Genomic DNA, 9434 nt, shown 5'->3' with positions numbered 1-9434 from the left:
GGTTTGGACATGTGCAAAGAAGGCCTACTGACGCTTCGGTTCGAAAATGTGACTACGGGACAGAGGTTCAGGGCCGAAGGGGTAGAGGAAGACCTAGGAAAACTTTGGAAGAGACCCTAAGAAAAGACTTGAGTACTTGGATCTAACGGAGGACATGACACAAAACCGAGCGCAATGGCGTTCTAGGATTCATATAGCCGACCCCACTTAGTGGGAAAAGGCTTTGTTGTTGTTGTTGTTGTTGTTGGAGTTAGTTTCTCAATTGGAGTAGGATTTATAACTAGATTCCAATTAGGATTAATAATCCTTATTGGAGAAGACCTTTATTATGTCTATATAAAGGGGCTATTGTACTAGTTTTGAATTAAAAGGGAGCAAAACAATAAAATGTATACCACTCACTCAGGGGATTAGAGTGAGAGAATATTGTAGTGTGTGCGAAAGAAAAGAAAAGATATAGTGTATTTCTTGTTATTGTTCTTTCAGGTTTTTCGTCAGGTCCTAGTTCTATAGATTTGGCAAGATTATTGGTTGTACTCATTATTGATATAGTAAAAGATTGTTGTTGCTGTCTCGTGGACGTAGGCACATATTGTCGAACCATATAAATTCTTGGTGTTATTTATCTTGGTTATTTGTTTTCGATTTCCGGAGATTGTTCTATTTTTCCCATTCTTAAGCGCGATATTTTCAACAATCCTAACTCCTAATCTCTCTCTTCATAGCCTTAAGTAAGGCATTAGATGATGTTGATTTCTCTTATAGACAGATGTTGGGTGCAAAACTTAATAAACCAAGGCATAATAGCAATGATAAAATCTGGTGAAAGTGACATTGAATTAACTCGTGAGATATTGTTAGCTCTCCATTGGACCAATACTGAGAGGTATAAAACTTGAAAATACGGGCAAATAAAGAGTTTGAACAAATACCATGACCTGAAACAAATTGACCAATATCAAGAACAGAGACAGGGCTAGGTTCTCCATTGGTTTATAAATTCAGTTGGTCAAACTAATTGAATAATGTAAATTTGGTTTTGCAAATGAGTGACAAATTTGGACCTGATTTCTCTTCGACCATTGCTATCAAGGTGAACTATAATCCTAAAGTTTCAGAGGTACTGCCATTACTTTTTTATATGTGTTTTATACATTTTTACTTTGTTTTTTGGTTTTTCTAATCTTTGATTGAGAAATTAAGCACAGTTTGAAAAAGTGCCAATCTTTTTTTTTTTTGTAATGGCGCTGTGCTAATCTTTATAAATACAACGTTTTAAACTGGCAAAAAAATTAAGGTTGTGATGTTTGTAGTTAGTGTATGTGATTAATTGTGCCCGACTGTGTTGTATGATTTTCTTTCTTTATTTTTCTTTTGTGGACTGTGGCATTGCCTTCGTTTGTATATGTTTTGTGTCTTGCCAATTTAAAGTTTATTTTGTTGCTTTTAAAATTTTCATGTTAGCGTGATGTTCAAACTTTGTGACCTTCTGAAATAGGTGGGAGCATAATTCATTCTACTATAGATTGTTTCCGTTTTCATTTCCATGAGTTAAAAGCTCAAATCTCTATATTTTTGTGTTGGAGAAGTTTGTGGAACAAATTGTGCTTTGCTCTACAAATGACCAATGTCTATGTTTTTACCTATTTTGATAATGCTTGAATTATGCTTCTTGGTTTTTAATTGGGTTTTTGAGTATTGAGTTGGATAGATAGTTCATGGGTTTGGTTGCATATTTTTTGGAAAAAGAAAAACACAAAGAGGGCAACACACTGAGGATAAACTTTTTCTCTTCAGGTTAGCATTACTTCTTTTTCCTACAAGTCATACATGTGCTAATAGTGTTGAGAACAATGCCTAATTTGGTTAAACTCTTCTCATTTTGATAATTACCTTTTCCACTGCCTTCTCGAACTTGGATTTAGTTTGATAGAATTTTGGTTTTAAGCATTTATATAAAAATATCTCATTCCAATCAAGAAGTCATTGATCTATTAACTCTTATTTTGTTGAAGATTTAGTGTAAAAGCTAGGAGTTACAAGTATTACATTCCATTCACCAAGTCATTGATATATTAACTCTTATTCGCTTGAGGATTGGGATTTTAACTCTTCTCATCTTTACTGCAGTTACCCAATTACAAGAATAAACATTCTCCATTGCTTCTACCAACAAATTGAAAACCGCAACATTAAAAATTCATCACTGCGATTTCACCCATTTATCATAAAATTGGAAGATATAACTTCATACCATCTCAGAGCATCGCAAAGCAGAAATAAAGGTTTTAATTTTCTCTTGCTCCCTTATTGGTCATTCTTTCTCTACTTTTCCTCGATTTAAGTCTACAAACAAGCTACCGTTTGTAAGTTCTATCAATCTTCAATTTTTAATTTTCTTGTTTTGATTTTAGTTTTTTATCACTAATTTTAATCATTTGTGTCCACTAATGATATCTTGGTATGTTAATTTGAAAACATGTCCCTTCGCATTGTAAAATCTGGCAAATTATTTGATGCAATTCTGATTTGAGCTTTTTAGACTTTACAAATAGGAAGATGAGGAGACAAAAAGAAGAAGTACAAAGGGATACATTTGGCTTCCACTTTTGAGGTTCCTTCCATAAACACCCAAAAACTGGTGACTGGTGAGCTTAAAAAAAGAAAAAAAAAATCTCAATTTGATATAAAGTTTAGATTTTCAAGTCTGGATTGGATTTAATTGTACGTTTAATTTGATGGGTTTGATTTAAATGGAAGGACTTTGCTTTTATTAATGCATAAAATACTGATTAAATTTTAAGTAAGATGCTAACTTTGCAGGCACCCTGGAATTACAATCTAAACGGAGTTCTCCACTGGCTTAAGTAGAGTGGAGAACTCAAGTACAGATCTCTCAATCTGTTTCTCAAACTTAGAACCTCTGGTCTCTGCAAAAAGGTACGTCTCTCTCTTTCTCCCTCACACACCTTTTCTTTTAATTCATAATAGAATTTCCTTTGCATAAATGCTGGATCTATTGCAGTGGGGCAAATCCTACCCTCTGTTTCTTACTTTGTTGCAATCAATTTTTCGTTGTTTTACTTGGTCAATTCTTGCATTGTTTTATTCGGTGAATTCTCAATTAACGATTGGTTCTTCTTGGTCTAATTGGGTAACTTAAGAATTTCATGTTTCAATTATATTTCGTGTGAGAATTTTTGTCCAGATGGATCGTTTTTTTACTATTATTCTTTTTTTTTTAATTATGTAGCCGAATGAGTTCAGGATTTCTTTGGAGTCTCTACAAGTTTAAAGTAAGGTCTATGTTGTTTTGATTGTGCGTTTTGTGACTTACTCTATTTTAATAAGAATGTTTTTAATTTAGTGTAATCTCAATCTCAATGAGTTTTTATGATGTGCCATATCTGTGAATTTATCTGCATTTTTCAAATGTTGGTCTTGACGATTGTGATAACTGCATTGTATGGATTTTATTCGAATTGCCAAATTTTGTCAAACATTTGACAAGTGCTTCTTGAATAAATTTCACGTCTAAATGTGACAATTTTAGGGTTTAAAATTCATTGGAAAATATTAAATAATATTGCGTAGTTTCTGATTAATGCGAGAAATTGGTACTTTTGTAGTGATATATGCTTTTGGAGAAAGTTGTAAAGTTTGATACTTTCCAGCTTTAATCTACTTTTTCCGTTGTCTTAAGGTATAGATTCCCTCATTTAATTTACTTTTTTTTTCAGAAGCAGTTTGAAAGATTAAAATGTTGTCATTTGGTATAGATGATCTTGGCAGGGCCCGTTTATTTGGCTTCTCTAAGTCTTACTATACTAGACTGGACTAACACTTAGTCCAGTGTGTGTTTGGAGCAGGGACTACTTTTAATGGTACTACAAGGGACTCGCCTCGACCAGCAACCTCTTTAGGTGGTCTTTGCGAGACCCCCCAAAAACAACAAGACTGTTAAGACCGTCTTCGTTCGTCTGCTTCGCTTGTCTTCTTCATTCGTCTGCTTCGCTAACCAACTCTCCCAACAGGTCTCAAATCGATGGGCTCCAGCTCGAAGAAGAGTCTAGGTCGGCCGGATCTGGGGCCTTAGACGATGACGGTGGTTTGTTGTTTGATACAGGATCTGCCATATCCCATATGACATAACCCGTATGACAAAACCCAGATGACAAAGTTTGAAACAAAAAAACAAAGAAACTTTTTGATGATGATGTCAATTACCGATGATATGATTTGGATTATAAGAAATGGGGTTGCGGGGAATGGATATGTTTGGAATTTCCAGTAATAATTTAGCAAAAATGGAAGATGAATGATGTATAATAGAATCAGAGAGGAGTGGGTGGAGGATCAAACATGCTTCTGGTCTGCAATTTCAACATCCAGATAACAATAAGCTCTGAGAAAACCCAGATGACAAAACGGTAACCAAAAGAGAATTTTGAATAATTTGGAGGGATCCTGAAGATTCTGGAAAAATGGATGAGTTGAAGATTGTGAAAAATGCTGAGGCTTTTTCTGAGAATGAGTGAAAAGAATGGAATTTGCTGATGAGGGAGAAAATAGATAGAGAGAGATTGAGACGGTGACAGACTGGAAAGTAAGAGGAGAGATTTGGGAAAGGGGAAAAAGAATTCTAGAAAAGGAAAAAAAAAACGAAAAAAAAAGAAAAAAAAATATTTTTTTTTAATTTTTTTATTTTAGTTCTTAGTTTGACATTGCATCAAACTCCTTATTAAATCAATCCAGCTTAGTTTATTCTAAGCTAGTTCAGTTTAGTCTCTGAAGCTAGTCCAATTCAGTACAACAAATGAACCCTCGGTTTCCTTTTCAGAATTCTTTTATTCTCCTTTTCCCAATGTTAATATTTTACTCCATGATAGAAGTTTTAGGGTCTGATTTCATTTTTGTTGATGAATGTGCATTTTAGGTTTATTTTTTATTTTAATTTAGATCCTACAAGTTCAAGGCATTGATGATGGAATTAAATTCAGCGCTGCTTATTGTTCCTTCATTGGCCTCATATGAAAATCCACAGCTTGAAATGTGGGAGCATGGTATTTAGTAAGGAAAATTAATGAAAATGGCTTGAAAACTTTGAGTTTTAATGATAAGAACAAAATAAAAGGTAAAATGAATAGTATCAGGATTGACTTTTTAGTGTAAAAATATGATTTTTTAACGAATTACACTCTTAATTTTCTGCTGCTCTTTTTTTGCAGAAGTTTCTCTACTTACAAAAATGCTTTACGAATTTTAGTTTTTATCATCTGATTGTTTTTTGCAAAGGTTGTATTAATTTTGTTTTAACTGGAAATTTGGTGGTTTCTTCATTGTTATCAAATTTGATTTTTCTATTTGCTGATTTTGGGGTTTTCCAGGGAGTGGAATTTTGGTCTTGGCAAGATTTTGAGGCTTTAAAATGGCTATGTGTTGCTTTTAACGTTTCGGTTCTTGCGTGTTCCTTTCTTTTATTTATGTTGTATGTCTGCTTCTGCATTACTTCGTGATTTATTTTCCAATGTTGGGTGATGGAATCTAGGATTTTTAGTAAATTTTCTGTGTAATTCCAATTGAAAGATTGAAATTATGTTCTTTTTCTTTTTCAAATTTCTCTAAAGTTTTTTTCAGGATATAAAAGTATCTTTTCCCGATTGGTTAGAATGGTTATTCATCTCTCCAATTGGTTCTTTTTTATTCTAACTAACCTTTTTGTCTAATTTATTTTTTTTCATTTTTTTGTGACTTACTACAGAAGGTAGAATCAGCCTTTCACATAACATGGATGATCAGTACGAGAAACTCATCTGAAGAATGAATCCAATAAAGTATATGCAAAAATCCTACTTTGGGTTCATATAGAAACGTGAGTTTTCTTTTAGCATAAAACTTTGATGCAATAATTTTTCTCATGGTTTGTAAGATATCGTATGAATTTTATCTACCTAGCAGTCAACGGTTGATGTCACTTTCGAGAAGCTGAGATCAGCATATGGCAGATCACAACAGTATATTTTTCACAAGCAGATGCTGAAACTGTACACATAACATTAGGCAAGTTTCAATCTTTTTCGCTTCCACTTTAGGGTTTTTCTAATTAATATTTTGTGCCGAAATTTGATTGAACCTTATTTGGGGTGTTTGATTTTAGGATTTCTCAAGTCAAATTGCTGCTTGGGTAATCAGAAAAAAATTGGATTTGGTCCATGATTACAAGGTGACTTCACCTCTCTCAGCTCTCTCTTTCTCTCTCTCTCTCAAAAACTCAATTTTGAAGTTATCGTGCATATTTTTTTTGGATCACTGTCACCTTTCGATTTTGTCTTGTGGTTTTATCATCGTACATTATTGGTTGACTGTCTTTGTTTTCTTCTGCAGCATGGAGAGCTGTGCAAGGCACTTTTTTGCAATTTATTGCAAAATAATGTCCATTTTCCCTTCTTTGGATACAACTCAAGCTAGGAGAAAGTCTGGTATCCAAATTTTGCATGTAGCACTTGAAAAGGCTAAAAATGTAATACGCCTTATTTGGCAAGTATTCCCTTAATATTACATTTGTAGTTGATGCAGTTGTCTTTACTCCCAACTTTTTAAGCAAACATTTATTTTCCCCTTTCTACTTTGAAGAAATAGAATTCTCTTTAGATATTTAAATTTGTTTCATTCATGATGAAGTTGTGTATAAATTGCATTGGCGTTTGTAACTCAATTTTTTACTCAAACATTGTTTATGAAGATTAGGGGTGGAAAAAATTCCCAAAAATTCCGAACCGAACCAAAAAAATCCCGACCCAAACCAAAATTTCGGTACGGGATTCAGGATTGGCTTCTCGATATTTCGGGAATCCCATACCAAACCGAAAATATATAATATTAATTATTATATATATAATATTATTCTTTTATAATTGATGCTAGTAGTTTTTAATTCATGCTCTGCAACTTGGAATGCCCTATACCTTGCATATTTTTCATGTTCTGTTTGATATTCATTTGGATTTTTTTATTGTTGTTGCCATGGCTGATGATTTCAGAAGGCTTGATTCTTTTGTTTCTCAACAGATTGCAAAAAAGGTTTAATTAATTTGAATTTTGACTCTGATAAAAACAGTCAGGCATGTTAGTGTTCGATTAAATGGTAGTGTGAATGAAGTGACATTCCTAGTTCTTGAGTTATATATTTGAACAAAAATTCATAATTTCATATTTCAATTTAGGATTCCCGATTTGTCCCGAAATCCCGAAAATATTTTAGGATTCCCGAAATTTGGGATTCCCGAAAATTTAGTTTGGGATTGGTCTTCAAATTCTCATCCCGAAAAATTTCAGTTTGGGATTCGGGATACTAATTTCGGTATAGTATCCCATACAGAACCACCCCTAATGAAGATTGCAGTTGCATAATCTTTCATATAATTTTCAACCTCACATCATCGCGCGGGTACAAATTCTAGTGTCTACTGATTTCTCGCATGGTAATGCTATTCAAACCCCAAAAATGCTGACTACACTCGTTCTTAAGTTTTCACCCAATTTACCCCCTGTAATTAATAGAAATATAAGGCTAATCTGGTACCGTACTGTGAAACGATTTTTGAATCACTGTTTTGTAAAATAGAAAAATACTCGTTCGTAAAGTTTTCTCAAATTCCCAGTTTACTCTTGTAACTAATAGAAATACAAGGGTTAGTCTGGTAATGTACTGTAAAACGATTTTTGAATAACTATTTGGTAAAATAAAAAAACAACAAAATATAATTTTGGGAATGAAAACATTAAAAATGCGTTTGGTACTAATATGTAAATTCTTGTTTGGTAATAATGGTAGCGGTGATGGTTAAAATGAGAGGGGGGTTGGCAACAATAGTGGTTGTAGTCAGTGAAGGTAACGGGGTGGTGATGGTGGAGGTGGTGATGGCCATGTGAGGGTATTGAAGTGGAGAATGTAGGAAGTGGTGGGGCAGTGGTGGTCATGGCAAGACAGTGGCAATGGTGTTAGTTGTGGTAATAGTGAGACAGTGGACGTGGTGGCAATGGCAAAGTTGACAGGGGATCATTCCAACAACTTTAAAAACTCCATATATATTTGTATGTGTATTGTATTTGATCCTATAAATAGTTACGACAAACTAAGTTACAACTAGGAAAATGTTAGGGAAACGATGTTTTTCGACCATATTTTGTAGACCACAGGATGTGGCGGTTGATTGTTTAAGTCTTTTTTCAATGGTTTCTCTAGCATCACCCTTTACAAAATCATCTAAATATGGAAAATATATTCAAACTTGGGGTGTGAAAGAAAGAGCACATTGCTCTAATCAATTTTGCTTAACTCATGTCCACTCACAAATTCATTAATAAAAAACCACGCAAAAATGCAGCAACCCTAGCTTCTTACCCAATCTTTCTTCCAAAATTAGCCCCTCAAGTATTCTTATAGGATAGTGCTAGTCACACACTTATTTTTACATCTTATATACTCTTGTTAAATTTTTGTTATTGATATTCTTCAATTTATTCAATCCAACGGCTGCAAATTGAAAAGAATGTGTGAGTAGTAAAAACGGATGTGTGAATAACACTACCCTTCTTATATTTTCTCTCTTCTTACCCAATAAAATATAGTGAGGAACGCACCCACCAACATAGCATTTATCTAAGCAACAACTCTCTGATGCCTGTTTTTGATCTTATTCATTTTTTATTTTGACTTGAATGGATTTGAAATTGGAATGTTTCAATTTATAATTTGAACTTATATACATGGATTTTGATACGGGGTTGATACCGGCCAACAACTCTCTGATGCCTTAAGTTAGGTAGTTATTCATAGGAGTAAGAGATAAGGGTTGAACAAAATGAGTTAAGTATATTCAATGAAACATTAAGTATTAAAAGCTATGTAAAAGGTTGAAGTTTCTTTCCCTCTTTGTGCTTAATCGAGGTAAGAGGTGGCAAATTAATTTATTAGATTGTTAATGAGTAATTAAGACCTATTTAGTTTGATTTTCCATAATATGATGAATCATAATAATTACCCGTTAACAATCTAATGGGTTGGTTTGCCACCCTAGGAACACAAGAGATATTTCAATATGCCTGAAACACGGGCATATTCATTATTTGTCATTATACAAGTAGATAAACACTTGAAAAAATATTTTTTTCTCAACTTGTATAATAACATATGAGAACCGTTCTTTGAAAAATCTCTTTAGGAACACGAGAGTGATCAGTTGTTGGATTTTAATCATTCAAATCTTGGCATCCAAAACTGCATACCGATTTAACAACCACAACCAATTCGGGTTTTAAGAGATAAAACTCACCTTCTTCTCGTTCTGGGTGCAAACAAATCGTTCAAATCCCATCATATTTTCTTCTGGTGGATTTTCGCCCGTGCTGCTTGGACAACCATCTGTCGCCTC

At 33.6% G+C, this 9434-nt stretch overlaps 1 long non-coding RNA gene across 3 annotated transcripts; it reads left to right on the top strand.

Annotated features, from left to right (window-relative positions):
- The first annotated feature begins 259 nt into the window (after positions 1-259).
- LOC126589379 (uncharacterized) lies at positions 260-5133 on the top strand. 3 transcript variants are annotated; one of them, XR_007611827.1, is made up of 4 exons: positions 260-1797; positions 2131-2648; positions 2824-2940; positions 3741-5133. It is a non-coding gene; the product is annotated as an uncharacterized LOC126589379 (long non-coding RNA). The 3 variants fall into 3 exon arrangements; XR_007611826.1 differs by having other exon boundaries at positions 260-2285; positions 2543-2648; positions 3741-5132; XR_007611825.1 differs by having other exon boundaries at positions 260-2648.
- The last annotated feature ends 4301 nt before the right edge of the window (positions 5134-9434 follow it).

This window comes from Malus sylvestris, chromosome 11 (assembly GCF_916048215.2).
Source record: "Malus sylvestris chromosome 11, drMalSylv7.2, whole genome shotgun sequence".
NCBI lineage: Eukaryota > Viridiplantae > Streptophyta > Magnoliopsida > Rosales > Rosaceae > Malus > Malus sylvestris.
The sequence above is the reverse complement of the archived record's forward strand: the minus strand, read 5'-3'. Positions and strand labels throughout refer to the sequence as shown.